At 48.3% G+C, this 15,407-nt stretch overlaps 1 long non-coding RNA gene across 1 annotated transcript in view; it reads left to right on the top strand.

Annotated features, from left to right (window-relative positions):
* The first annotated feature begins 11,671 nt into the window (after window positions 1-11,671).
* LOC144767952 (uncharacterized) overlaps window positions 11,672-15,407 on the top strand; it is a 30,346-nt gene continuing 26,610 nt past the window's right edge. Inside the window, exon 1 of the long non-coding RNA XR_013598394.1 lies at window positions 11,672-11,777. This is a non-coding gene — a long non-coding RNA (uncharacterized LOC144767952). The remainder of the gene's footprint in view (window positions 11,778-15,407) is intronic.

The following is a 15,407-nucleotide window of genomic DNA, read 5'->3' as shown; positions in this document are numbered from 1 at the left end:
ACCTGTGAGGGAGTTGGAATGCTGACAGTTTGTTTTCCTTCTCTACAGATAAAAAGCTGAGATCAACCAACAGGTAAGCCTTCTTTCTTCTGGAACTCAGTGGAATAAAGGCAAGAAGTCTGGGCAAATTGTTATATTTGATTTCCTATTTTTACAAACTAAGGCCACTGACAATAGATGATTATTATTATTTATTAAGGGAAATTCACCTAAAGTTTAACCACTAGCAGGCACTACATTCTATAACCCTCTCTCAATATAAGCTTAAAGGTGCAGAACACAACACATCCCATTTCCCAGTGCAATTAGAATAGGACAGTACGTACGTAGGAAATAAGTCATGCCGATTATCAGTGAGCATAAAGGAAATGGAACAAATTGAGGGAGAAAAGACAGAAAATTCAAAAATAAACACAGGAGTTGAGCAGCATGAGAAGAAAACAATACACTACCGGGTCATAGATTGTGGTATTTTTCTGTAACTCAACAAAATGATTTTACCCTCCGTCTCCAGTTCAATCCATGTTGTGCAGCTAGATGTACATGTTCACATAACACTCTGCTGAACTGTTCCACCAGTCCATTCTCACATGGATGTTATAATGCTGTCTTGTAATGCCGAATAACCTCCCACTGTAGAGATATCTGAATTGCCTGGAAATTAAATGGGGTCCCTTGTCCATTTTAACCTTTCCAGGGCAACCCTTCCTCTGATATATTTCTATGAAAATGTTCACTAGGTTGAAAACCTTAATTTCCTTCAAACCCCCAACCTACAGTCACTTGGACAAATAGTCAACTAGTAGTAGAGCCTACCTTCCATCTAAACCCAGACTATCAAAAGAACATCAAATGCCCAGCCCTATTTTCTCTAAATCTCATTATGCAACTTCTGCTGGAACAGCTGGTTTCTCTGATGACGTGTGACTTGTCACTGCACATACACATCATAGACCCAAAACCAAACCGATTCATCACCATCCACCATATATCAGCCTTCTTTTTGGACATTCCACCATCAATGTTCCCAGCAAAGCCTTAGGACCCACACACCTGTCGTTTTTCCTCACCACTCCAGCCAACTCAAACAATTCAGACTACACAGGCTTGGAAAACTCCATGTTCACTAATCCACCAGCGTTCTAAACCATGCCCCTGAAATTCTTTCAATAACATTTTGCAAAATCACTTCACCCAGCACTTCCTCCTTCCATTCATCCTCAGAAATCGTGCCTCTACAAGACTACTTTGTGTCAACCGCCACCTCTTCGCCATCAAATAACACATCCCCTCATTTTCATTAGAGCTGAAGAGTCGGGCGACTTAATGGCGAACGGTCTTTAGCTCAGTAGCATGTGTTATTGCCGATGGTCTTCCGAGTCCCAGCTGGCCATCGGTCATCAAACTTGGGGTTATATAATGTTTATTAGAACATTGGAATGTTGGGAGCTCCATTGAAAACAATGGAGTGCTCCGGGCTTATAATGGCTGGTATAAGCCCGGAGCTCCAACATTCCAATGTTTCTTTGTTCACAGCTCTGGCTGTGAACAAAGGCTTCAGGGAGCCTGAGGGGATTTCAATCCCCTCGCGCTCCCTGAAGACTTTGTTTTATTTGTTAGAACAATCTTGCTTAAACTTCTGATATGCTATCTCTTTTTCTCTCTACCTTAATTCCTATCCTTTCCCCTCTCACTCTTTCCTTCTCCTCTTACTGGGACAGTGGATAGGGGTACAGCCAAGCATATATAATGTAAATCTGTACTACCATTATCACAGCCAGTTTGGGCTTCCACCTTGTAATGACAAAGCATTGATGATTATATGTTATATGTTGTAAAAAATAAAATAAAAATTATATTAGAAAAAAAATAACAATCTGCCCTCTAGTGGCAGAATGGTCTAATAGCCTTATCACCCTTCGTAGCAGGGCTATAGCATCAATTAAAGTCCCGCTGCTTTGTTAAAGTCCCTCACCTTCGGCTCGGGCCTTTCACACTGCAGCGGGCCTTTAATAGCCGGTATAGCCAGCTACGGCAGGCTATAAGGCTATACTATAATTTTCACTGTTGTCCTCTGCCGCAGTGTTGTTTCATTGTTGAAATCAAGTTTTCTGTGCCTTCCAATGGTGTTCTTGTTTACATTCCCTGTGGTCCTTGCCAGAGCTCTAGTTGGGATCCATAGCTCTTTCCCATGTATCTTCCTACATACCTCCCATCTGCTATCTTAATTTCGACTGGCTAGTTCTTGTTTGGAACTTTTGATAGGATCAATTTGCAGACCCACCTCCGAGGAGGGTATGGCTACGGCATCTAATTCAAAGTTAAGGATTCTATGGCTAGTTGTCTCTACCAGATGGACAGGTTACTTACCTTCGGTACCGCTTTATCTGGTAGAGACATGATCAAGCCACAGAGTCCTTAAATGCCCACCCATCCTTCCAGCTCTGCAAACGACTTAAGTATCATGATAAAACGTCTTCAGGGGCCCTGGTCTAACTCACCAGTGGTCAGTGTCGTCATACTGTATGCTCTGTGATTTGTTTTTGCCTTACTACAAAAAACCTTTTTCTGAGTATTACCATGTTGTTATTTAAGACCTCGTAGCCATTACTTACAAAACATATCTCAATCTTTTTTGGCACAGTTTTCCACAGCCAGCTTCTATAGTTGCTCCATGTTTTGGGATGGAAAGTATTCACAGAAGAAACTGATATCAGTGCGTCGGAGGGTGTCACATATAGACTCTGGTGACGTTGCATGCATGGACGGCGTTGCTACGGAGTCACGCGACAGCTGCTGCCAACGCACAGAGGTACTGCTGCTGAAGGATTTCCAGATCCAGTCTGGTGCCTGGAAAGAATTCCCAGGAGGCAGAATGGGTCTGGAAACTTTAGCGTGAGCAGTACCCCTGCATGTCGTTGGGTGGCTCTGTTTGTCTCCGCATGACATCACCGGCATCGTTGGCATCGGTTGTGACTTATCGGTCATCTATATAGGCACAACCCAGGTGCGCCGACATCAGTTACTTTTCACTTTTTCCATGCCAGTAGTTCAGAGCCATGAAGTGAGCTGTCTTATGTGTGTTAAAACTAGGGCCCCGTAAAGGGAGCAACCACATCCCTATAAATGAGTCCGCATAGCAGGGTGGCAGGGGTGGGTCTGGAAGGATTCTGCAGCTAGATATGGTCTCTACCAGATAATGCGTTACAGAAGGTAAGTAACTTGTTCATCTGATAGAAACTTCTAGCTGCAGATTCCTTATCTTTGGATAGATAACAAAGCCATACTTCCTGTCGGTGGGGTGTGGACAGATTTACTAAACTAAAAAGCTATTTTGACTAGAACAAACCTGGAGTGAACAGATTGCCACTGATAAGTATTCCACCAATAGGCTATTTTTGTGCTTTTCTATCCAGACTATTGAGGAAAGTACGGAAATACAGCAGTTTTAGTTTGCAATCACGAGGTGGCACCATGCTACAATAAATGGGCAGAAAAACTGCCACATCATCTCTCTACAGGGTAAACTAGAACAGCAAATCTTTTTTTTTTTTTGCGCTGAAAATCTTTGCACTGTTTCTGACAATGATTGTAGATCAGTCTCTCTGTTAACCTGTTGTTCCATTGCACTAGTTTCACATATGACTTACAGTTTCTTAAGTGTCATCATTTAGAAACTATCTACTAGTAAGGATGATCATCCTCGGGTCCACCCCCTCAGCATGGGATGACTCATGGTGGCTCACAGCACTGGGGACCCCCCTGGCCCCCACCGACCACGCACGCAACCTGGGAATCATCCTCGACTCACAACTCACCATGACCAAACAAGTCAACGCAGTCTCCTCCGCCTGCTTCAACACCCTCTGCATGCTCCGCAAGATCTACAGATGGATCCCAACAAAGACGAGGAAAGCAGTCACCCAGGCCCTAGTCAGCAGCAGACTCAACTACGGAAACGCCCTCTACGCCGGAGTCTCGTCCAAGCTCATCAACAGACTACAGAGAATTCAGAATGCCTCTGCACATCTGATCCTCGACGTCCCGCGCCGCGACCACATCACCCCCCACCTGAGGAGCCTGCACTGGCTCCCTGTCGACAAAAGAATCTCCTTCAAGCTCCTGATCCACACACACAAGTCACTCCACAAGACCGGACGAGTCTATCTCAACAACCGACTCTCCTTCTACGTACCCAACAGGAAACTCCGCTCTGCTGACCGTGTCCTGGCCACGTTCCTGCGCATCCGTAGAACAACTTCCGGAGACAGGTCCTTCTCCCACCGCACGGCCAAGACCTGGAACACCCTCCCCCTCTACCTACGAAAAACCGAAGACCTGCTGACCTTCAGGCCTTCAGGAGACAACTCAAGACCTGGCTCTTCGACCAGTAGCAGCAGCACCCCCCCCTCCCCCTAGTGCATTGAAACCCTTACGGTATGTAGTGCGCTTTACAAATTACTTGATTGATTGATGATGCTTTTAAGCGTGTTCCAGTGCCAGCTTCCACAGCCCCTTAGGTCGCTTCCTTGAATGCTAGTCATACAACAGAAAGCAGCTGACAGAGAGAGCTCCGTGGCGGTGGTCCTAGAATCCAACAACATGCTCTAATTTCATAAAATGTTCATAAAAGTTTCACCATTACAATATTTATTCTTTTATTTTTATCGTTCCACAGCTTCACACTGCTTCTGTTTCCACAGCCTTTACTCATATTGATGATCATGAATTTTATGTGGTGGTGACACTACTAAAACATTAAAATCACATCTGGTAAAGCACATGTTTGTTTCGCTTTTCAAGTTAGGGACAGATAGCATTTCTTTTGTAACCCATTTCCCCAGTGTCCCACCATTGAAATAAGGCTCTTTTCCCTTCTTTCTAAAATAATATCCATGCATAAACAGTCGGTAGAGAAGGAAATACTTGCACCTGATATGAGAATCAAAGGGCCCGATTTACAAAAGGCTAGACCCATGTGCCAATGGGGGTTAGCAAGAAGTGGTGTTACTCAGACATTAGTAAAGTTTAGCAGTAAAAGCGATTAAATTCGAATTGGTGGCAGCATCTCTTCTTAGACGTATATAGAGCAGATGGTAATGCTTCCAGAAGGTACCGGGGACTCTCTCCTTGAGAACCAGAAAACATTAAGCAGGGAGTTTTTGCATCAAACAAGGCACTTGACTTGGAGTTTGGCTGGTGGGTACTCTGTCATACCTGCTTCATCAAAAGTGTATTAGATTTTTTACACTTATAATAATAAGGTGGACATGCTATCCATCGTTTTTCGTGACTGAGGACAAACCTGCCAAAGTTAGGTCTGCACTTGGTGAAAATGAAATGAAACTGCCTGCAATTTCCTTCCTAAAATATAGAAGTGTCTTAGTTCCTCTTCTAGAAAGATGTCTTACTGTAGCTGCCATCCATAGGTTCTTCCTATGATACTCTATCATTTCCTTACTCTGCTGGTCTCCCCGTCCAGCTGTTTTGTATGTGTGGGTAAAGTCAGCCTGGTAACGAGTCAAAGGTCTAGGACAGTCCTCACCGCCTCCAGGTCCTGTTTGCTTTCCTTGTTTAATGTATGCAGTTTAGTTGTTACTGGAAAGAACCTTTTTAACGCTGTAGCTTTCTCTGAAATGGAGGTGTCTCTGTTCCCACAGCTCATTGTTCTGAAGGCTCCACAAGCTCAACGTAGCTCATGGAGGGGATACAAGTGACGTGGGACAGTTCGCAGTGAGCCGCAAGGGGCTCGGCCAGCCTTAGAGTCTCAGCTCGTTGCTGGTTCTGGTATTAAAGTTCAGGCAGGCAGTAGGGCAACGTTTAAAGCACACACAGAGAGGGCAGGTAAGAGGTGTGAGTGAAATTTTAACCTTAAAAGCATCATTTGGTGAATATTACATAAAACTACGAGAAATGCAATTGTTTGCTATCCCTTTGGAAGATTATATGCAATGACATACCTCAAATAAAAATACGGATAGGACACTTGTTTGAACCAAAAAGATCTTGGGGACATGACAGCCTTCCCTTTCTCAGGTCCTGCAATACATGTTCTACTTAAACAATCTCCTGTGGGCGATTGCACAAAAAATACCTAAATGCAAAAAAAAATTAAGAAATAAACAAATTGTGTGGCACGCAAAAACCCCATACTTGAAAACTACCATGAGGTTATACCTGCTTAATAAAATAATTCCCCTGGGCCTATTAGGTATTCAAAATTCAAGATCTTTATTCGTTTCATTATACGTAGTTATGAATTCGATGCAAATGTTAAGATTGTCGCATTTTCAGAAGGAAAGGTAGAAAAGAAGGGATATTCAGTTATCATAAAGAAACAGGCAATGCTTGTTACCTTTTGTTGATGTAAGCGGGGAAACATCTCCTTTCAGCAGAGAAATGGGCATTGTACAGCTGTGCAAAACTTTTGTGTCCACTTACAGCTGATGTACCAACATGAGAATTAAAAACACATTTGTTCTTCAGTTTTGGGTTAAAGCTCCTGCAGATGGGGTTGAGTAACAAACCTTAAGTGGCACTGAGGCCAAACAATACACACCCTGGGGGAGGGAGGAGGGAGAAGTTGTGGGTGTTCTACACCCCTCAAAAACATGTTTGTCTCCCCCACCTCTCTACACCCCTGAGTTTTAGTCCTTGCTCCCCGATCCCAGTCAACCTTCTGCTCACTGTCCCTTCTTACATTTCTTCATTATTTTCCTCACTCTCGTCCTCTGCTCTTTGTGTTCCTCTCTCTTGAGGCCAGATGTAGGTCATCAAATACCGGTCGGTAATGGCCGATTTCGGCCGTTACTGACCGGTATTTGGGGATTGAGATGTAGGGGGCCTATATTTTACAGAATCGGTAAATTTACAGAATGGGTCAATCTATATGTAGGTGGCACTGAAAACAGTGCCACAGACCCCTAAGAATTTGTTATTTACCATGTAATACTATTGCATGGTAAATAACGAATTCCTGTGTACATGCACATATGTGCATGTACACCTGTGCCATGTGGCACACAGACATGCCCTGAGGGCATGTATGTGTGTCACATGGCACACAAGCCAGAATCAGGGGTGCAACAGGGTGTCAAAGTGACACCCTGTCCCCCTTGTAAATTCGGTAATTTTACCGAATCGGTATTTACCGATTCAATGGCAATTACCAAATCGGTAAATACCGATTCGGTAATTACCGAATGTTACAGATTCGGTAAAAGATTTGGTAAATATACCTACATTGCATTTACCGATTTGTAAATACCGAATCGGTAAAATGCGGTATTTACGAACCGGTAAATGCCATTTACCTACATCGGGCCCTTGGTTTCTATCCCTCCTGCCTTCTCTTTTCACTCCTCCATCACTCCTTGCTGTGGTCCCCTCCTCTGCCTCTCCTGATGTCACTGATGTGTCTCTTCTTATTGTCTCCTGGTCTCTGTCCCAGGAAGGAGATATGAAATGGCGGGGGATGACATATTCAAATACTTTTATATATAGAGAAACTTATTTACAGTTAAATAAGTCATTCATTCTCACTGCTAATAATCTATTTGTTTTTCCTTCCAACTTGGACCTTGCCAGGAATGAGTCAGGTACGTTCCTCTTTCATTCCATATTGTTGTTATGAGACGAGAGTGTGAAATAGATTGAGATGCAGAATAAGACCCCTCACATCTGGAGGTGAACCCTCTGGAGAGAGGCCAATGACTGAAAGGGTGCAGAGAGTCAATGACCCTAAAAGAAGGTCATTGATTGGCTGTCTGAGAGTGGGTGACAAAGCAATTGTAATATGACTGTATTGTTCAGTTCTAACAGTTGTTTGAACATATTTTACAAAGCTCAAATACTTCCTGTCTGTAAAGTTTTGAAAGTAAGTCCAGGGTGTGTGCTGTTCCCCTGCACCAGTCTTCCGCCAACATGTAAAGCCACCATTAATAAGTGGACAAACTCGAATGTCTAACTGTTCTTTGCAGGTTTCTGTCAGTGTTAAACTTGCTTGCAGATATGTACATGGCCTTGGCGTGACGTCATAGTTGGACCCCAGAAGATCTGAATTACAAGACCTCCCTCAGAGGCCCTTCTATCCATGTAAGGACTGCAGATCCCAGAACCTCTGAATCCCCCAGCAGAGGATGAACCACCTTTTACCTATTGCCCAACACATGCCCTCCATGTGATCATGTCCCACAAGCAGTCCTTCTATAGGTGGATTCCCATCCTATGGAGCGCTCCCATGAGGCGTCTTTGGAGATCAGCGTTCCAAATGACACCCAGGCACCCAGAGTCACGCTACACGGAGCTTAGCGAAGTCTCTTAAAAACTCCACCGCACGACGCAGAGTTGCGTGTGCAGCGGAGTTTGATACGTTGTGCTGTTTGTGCTGATTTTTTGCGCCAGGAGTTTCTCCCATGCTGTAAATTTAGCACAAACGGCATCTCACAGAGTGCCAGAGAGCGCTGCTTCTTTCTGCCACTCGAGTAGATTTTCTGCTTGAGCGTCAGCTTCTTCAACGAGAGCGGCAGCTTTCTCAACACAAGCGGTAGTGACCTGCTGCAACCACACGTGTTCAGAAATCTCACCGGGAGGTGGTCTCGCACGCGATTTCTCTTGCTCACCAACTTAATGTTGGCAAACTGAGTGAGAGAAAAAACACTGCTCTGCACCACGGAGTTTATCAGAACTCCGCGCAAAACTCTGGGAACTCTGCCGGGGGAGCGAAATGTTCACCCACCTCGATTCTCTATTCATAAACTCAATTTTAGAGCAAATGTAAACTTGAAACAAAACATACACAAAGTCCTTAGCCTTAGAAAGACCCTTTTGAGTTATGAACCTTACGGGGAACAGCGTTTACAACGCAACTTTTACAACCAATACTTTTACCACGCAACTTTTACAACGCAAGTCGTTACAACGACTTGCGCTGGGGGGCGCTCTAGGATAGGGAATAGTTAATTTACTATCCAAAACCTTCCCTACTATCCACGAGGACTGGAGTTGGAATAGTAAATTAAACTATTCACTATCCAGCACCCCCCAACGCAAGTCGTTGTAACGACTTGCGTTGTGAAAGTTGCGTGGTAAAGGCATGCGTTGTAAAAAGCATGCGTGGTAATGACATACATCCGAACCTTACAAACGTCAAACTATTTACCTAGTCACGTGAGGCACATTTGTGTGAATAGATCATGTTATCATCTTCATCTAGGAGACCTCCTGCTCTGCGATGATGGAGGGTAAATCCTATGACTGTGGGAATGTAAATCCATAGATGAGGCTGGGCGCGTGTGTATATATCCATGCATTGGAATCTGTATTGCGCAATACTTGCTGGGTCGCCAGAGCGCAGGCCAACAGTAGAATGAAGTGTCATCTACAGGGAGCCAGGACCCAGGGAAGGTCCTATGATGTGGGCGAGAGAGCTCCTTCAAGAGATGGGGCTTCAATGGAGGGGTCACTGCAGTTCCTTCAGTGATTGGGGTGGTGTGCTCAAACTTCTTCAAGTCTGCAGAGTGAGGGGTGCTTCTCATGTGCCTAGAGCAGAGCGTTACTTTCAATGGCATTGTAGAAGAACAGGCCACGTACTGTTGTTCTGGGTCCACACCTAGTAAGAAAGTTGTGTGAAATTTATAGCTTTGAAAGGCTGCAAAATGTGTGGACTTTACGCAAAATTTCTTGTGGGTAAAAGGTCCAACCAAAAATATATTTAGGTAGAATATTTGTGCTGACACCTGTGTTTTCTTGTGATATATACTTTCTTCCTTTAATAATCTGCATTGCTGTTTTTTTTACAAATGCATGATTTTTTAATTTATCACATTCGTCAGTGTTAGACTTGACAGCCTTTGGTGTGGTCTTCTCGCAAACATTTGCCTTCTCCCCTTCTGTTGGATGAAATTTCCTTTTTGTTGGCCTTAGGACTGACTCTCTGAACTTTACCACTGCTAACCAGTGCTACAGTCTTGTGCTCAGTCCTTTAAACATGGTAAAATTAGCTTACATCCAATTGTCACATTTAATTTACCTGATAGACCGTAGTAAAGGGATGTACGTTGTTACAACGCATGCTTTTACTACGCATGCCTTTACAACGCAGGTTTTTCAACGCATGTCGTTACAACGACTTGCGTTGGGGTGTGCTGGATAGTGAATAGTTTAATTTACTATTCCAACTCCAGTCCCCGTGGATAGTAGGGAAGGTGTTGGATAGTAAATACAAATTTTACCTATCTTAGAGGGCCCCCCAGCGCAATTCGTTGTAATGACTTGCGTTGAAAAACCTGCGTTGTAAAGGCACTGCATGGTAAAAGTTGCGTCGTAAAGGATGTTTCCCGCAGTAAAGTGGTACTACATGTACCCAAGTCCTATCAATTAAATGCCACTGCTGGGCCTGTGGCACTTAATGTGCCACGTACTTAAATAGCCCTCTAAAACATGTCTCAGGTCTGCCATGACAGCCTGTATGCAGTTTTACACTGTCAATTTGATTAGGCAAAATGTAGCTTTTGTGTAAGGCCAACAAAAATGGATTCTGAAAAATAAGAGGGGTGAAGGCAACTCGTCTGGGATTGACGGTGCAGAGAGGACTCAGTCCCACGAAGGGCTTCTGGGTGCTCTGTGTCCTTGTCTTTAGACTCCTTGTGGTGTCTGTCAGGTTCATGGCTGGCTGCATCACTCTGCCAGGGTCATGGCTGCCTGCATCACTCTGTCAGGGTCATGGCTGCCTGCATCACTCTGCCTGGGTCATGGCTGTCTGCATCACTCTGCCAGGGTCATGGCTTCCTGCATTACTCTGCCAGGGTCATGGCTGTCTGCATCACTCTGCCAGCGTCATGGCTTCCTGCATCACTCTGCCAGGGTCATGGCTTCCTGCATCGCTCTACCAGGGTCATGGCTGCCTGCATCGCTCTGCCAAGGTCATGGCTGTCTGCATCACTCTGCCAGGGTCATGGCTGCCTGCATCACTCTGCCGGGGTCAAGGCTGCCTGCATCACTCTGCCTGGGTCATGGCTGTCTGCATCACTCTGCCAGGGTCATGGCTTCCTGCATTACTCTGCCAGGGTCATGGCTTCCTGCATCACTCTGCCAGGGTCATGGCAGTCTGCATCACTCTGCCAGGGTCATGGCTGCCTGCATCACTCTGCCAGGGTCATGGCTGTCTGCATCACTTTGCCAGGGTCATGGCTGCCTGCATCACTCTGCCAGGGTCATGGCTGTCTGCATCCCTCTGCCAGGGTCATGGCTGCCTGCATCACTCTGCCAGGGTCATGGCTGCCGGCATCTCTCTGCCAGGGTCATGGCTGTCTGCATCACTCTGCCAGGGTCATGGCTGTCTGCATCTCTCTGCCAGGGTCATGGCTGCCTGCATCACTCTGCCAGGGTCATGGCTGTCTGCATCCCTCTGCCAGGGTCATGGCTGCCTGCATCATTCTGCCAGGGTCATGGCTTCCTGCATCACTCTGCCAGGGTCATGGCTGCCGGCATCACTCTGCCAGGGTCATGGCTGCCGGCATCACTCTGCCAGGGTCCTGGCTGTGCCCCAGCAGCTGCCCTACACTCTGAGATGTCTGTGTCCCTGCATGATTCTGGTTACCATCACTCACACTGCTTATGATGCTAATGTCCCCAGTTCTCTCATGTACTCTTCAGAGGTGGATGTGCTCTTCAGCTTTATAAATCACTAGATCCCTTGTACAATGTCTCACTCTCTTTTCCTTTCCCCTAATGCAGGAGACCCCAATGTACTGCAAATGAAAGACACTCCGAAGCAGGTAGGTGAACGGTGCAGCGATGGTACGTAGGTATGCACGTATCTGATGTCACAGGGGGATTGTCAGACATTGCATTTAGGAAGAAGGTCCTCCTAATCAAGGAAACACAATCCGGTTAGTTCACAACACAAGTATATGAGGATCTCTGACACGTCACTGGTAACAATGGTACAAACAGCCGGTAGTGCCACAAAGAAATGCGGGCAGATTTACTAAGGTTTTGCATTGGAGTTGCGTCACTTTTACGGCACGGCCACTTTGTGGTCAAAGCCATGCTGGGCAGTGTGTGGCTCTCGCTTGTGTTAATCTGTATCAGGGATGCGTTCCCTAGGTGGAGCACGGGCGTTCCCACGCATCCACCCATGGATTTTGGTGCATTCCAAGATTTACTGAAGCTAGTAAACCTGGGACTGAGTCTGGAATCTACATTTCCCTGAAGCGTGCATAACGAGGAGAAATATCTTTATATTTCCTTGTTACTTCCTCTTCCTATGGGTGCTGCAAAATGCTGCCCACATAGATAGAGGAATATGCTTCCTAAGGATTGTTTCTTTGCAGGAGGTGCAGCTTCCTGCACAAAAACAATCCTACCTGTAACACAGACACTTTTGGAGTATGGTGCAACGGTGCTTGCATTGTCACTCAGTTGCACAAAGTTCTTCTGTGCAAGGAGACAGCAAAAATGTCCCAATTGTAGTAGAAATTGGGCATATATTGCTGTTTTCCCTATCACATAGTACAGTGCAGTAACTTTGCCTGCTGTCTTGTGTTGCATGAAATGTAAGTAAATCTTTCCCTGCATGTTTAGCTGAAGCAGCATTAAACATTTTTAAAGACAGGAATCCAACACAATAACATTGCCAAACCAACATAAAAGATCAAGATGACTTTAAAAAGCATAAGACACGAGGGGCGTGGCCAAGATGGCGTCGGAGTAGGACGCATCTCTGAGCCTCTCCGACGCCGCACCGAAATTGCTTCGAATAGCGGGGTCCCTGGCGTGCTGCTCGGCACTAGCTGGATGTGAAGGCTGGCGGAGTGCTCCGGTGCCGCCAGAGGGGCGATTTGGAGCCTGCGGCGCCCTGTAGCGCGGATCCGGGCTGCGGCCTGTGAAGCAGCGGCCTCGAGTGCTGGGAGGTCCGACCTTGGCCTAAACGGAGCCTGGCCTTTGTGGACCCGATCAGTGCTGCCGATCCCGGCTGGGTCCTGACTGTAGCGGGACGCACCATTCCCGCAGAGACGCTGACCTCGGTGCGGTGTGGTGAGAGGACACGGCGACGCCGACAGTGAGAGCCCGTGGCCTGGCTGGCCGAGTGCCGGCGGAGATAGCCCGGCTGGACGCGCGATTGGCTGACCCACCACCGGGACGCGTCGGAGGTGAGCCGGAGCAACGGAGGGGTGAGCGGAGCCGGAGGAGGGCGTGAGGTGTGCCGCTGCAACGGAAGGCCTGGCCCGGGGGAAGATCAGGAGAGGCGCCCTGGACTGGATGGGCGGAGGCTTGGCTGGTGACACCGGGGGAGCTCTCTCGGTCTCCCTGCAGTCTGCGACCAGGGTAGGCTGCCTATAACAGTTGCTGCTTGATCGAGGGGGCACATTGAATGGTCCCAGCGACCGGGACGCTTTGCTGCCTGGGATAAGCGGACTCGGAGGGCAAGCCGGCGGCGCCATTTTGGAGAGTCCCTGGAGGGCGCTCGGCGCTACACTTTCTTGGCTGCCTCCTAGCTGGGGGGCGCGCGACGCGGCCTTCTCGCACCGTCACCTGGCTGCTTAATTGGTCCGTGGTAGTACCTCTCTGGCCCAGTATTAGCAGGGGGGCCGCCACTGAAGAGCACGGAGACCGGATTGTGGGGTGCCAAGGTACTCGGCCGCCCGAGGGGCGATCTCCTCATGCGAAGGCACACGGGACTCTCTTACGGAAGGGCCCTGCATAGCGAACTTTGGAGGGCTGGTCCTGAGGGTCCCTAGGCCTGGATCTCAGCGAGGGCGCAAACGAAGGGGTCCCGAGGGCTCTGTGCCGGACGCCAGCATCGGGGTGAGGTTCTTGCCGACTGTTGCCTGCTACCCGAATTGGAGGGAACTCCCGGTGCCCGCGGCACTGGCGGCTCAGCGGGCACTCTTGGGGGAGTGACGCAGCACTGCTAACGGAGTGTCCCGACCCCGGGGGTCACTGTCCTGAGCCTCGTCCTCCCGGCTGCACCTACCTGGGGCCTGGAGGTGGGAGTGCGGCGGCACTTCGCGGCCATGTCCAATTCACAGCGCAGGGTGGGGAAGACGGTGAAGGAGGGGACCTCCAAGTCATCGCAGCAACCAGCGTCGCCTGGCGCCAGCGGGTCCTCCAGACAATCAGATGATGAGGCACCAGCGACTAAAGCGTTCATGAAAGAGCTTTTCGCGACTATTAAAGAGGACATCTCCGAACTAAGAACACAGTTGGCATCAGACCTCCGGGAGGTGAGGAGGGACGTAGATGGGATTGGCGAAAGGGTGGCGACGCTGGAGGACCATGACCTTAACATGGCAAATGATGTGCACCAGCTCCAGCAGGACGTCATACGGCTCACGGAGCAGAATCTGGATTTGCAAACCCACGCAGAAGACTTGGAGAACCGCTCCAGGAGAAATAACATTCGCATTAAGGCGGTACCGTGGGATGGTGAATCGGGGGACCTGCGTGGATACGTCCAGGCCTTGTTTCTTCAGATCTTAGAGGATGAAGAGCTGCGGGACATCCAGATGGACAGAGTGCATAGAGTGGGGCTGCCTAGAAGGAGAGGGGGCCCGCCGCCAGATATCCTCGTCTGTGTGCACGACTTTCAGGTCAAGGAGAGGATTCTGAGGAAAGCTAGGACTATCACCTCATTGCAATTTAGGGGCCATTGCCCCCAGCTTTACCAGGACCTTGCAGCGACTACCTTACAGAAACGAAGGGACTTCCGGCCTGTGACCGCCTTCCTCCGGGAGCGCGGGGTATCCTACTCCTGGGGTCATCCTTTCCGGATTATCTTTCGGTGGGAGAACAGGCTGAGGCAGATCAATTCCCTGCGGGTGGCGAAGGATCTCCTGGGCATCGAGGAGGAGGAACCGTCTCAGGAGGCTCGCAGCTCACCGTTCCGTAGGAGGCGTCGCTCTTCTTCCTGGCACAGGGTGGGCCCGTCCCCAGAGCGGCAACGACCGGACCCAGCGACTAGAGAGCAGGAAAGAGGGGCCGCTGTGGCGTCGGTGGCCTCCGCCACCGCGACGGATTCCCAGGCGAGCTCTGGAGCAGCATGACCCCGACATCATGGCATGGCGTCAGAGGGGCTCTTGGCCTGAGGTCCCCGGGGTATAATGGTACTTTTGGAGAAGACACCCCGGACCTTGGACCTGGGGGTCACCGAGTTGACACCCCTGCCCCAATTCCAGTCCGGTAGGGGACTTCCGAACCTTGACCTGCTGGAACTGAAGACCGCGAGGTTCAGGTTCAGTGCCTTGAGTTGCACTTTGTTGTTCTTTGTTCTGGGGGGGTGGGAGGTGGGTTTGTTAGCGCTTTAACTGTGGATGTCATGGCAGGGCGGTTGGGGTTGGGGATGGGGGTCGGGGGGTGGTGGCGGCGACAGTGTGTAATGATTGTGTGCTGAAGGTGCCTTTGTT

The sequence above is a fragment of the Lissotriton helveticus genome, chromosome 7, assembly GCF_964261635.1.
Source record: "Lissotriton helveticus chromosome 7, aLisHel1.1, whole genome shotgun sequence".
Lineage (NCBI taxonomy): Eukaryota > Metazoa > Chordata > Amphibia > Caudata > Salamandridae > Lissotriton > Lissotriton helveticus.
The sequence above is the reverse complement of the archived record's forward strand: the minus strand, read 5'-3'. Positions and strand labels throughout refer to the sequence as shown.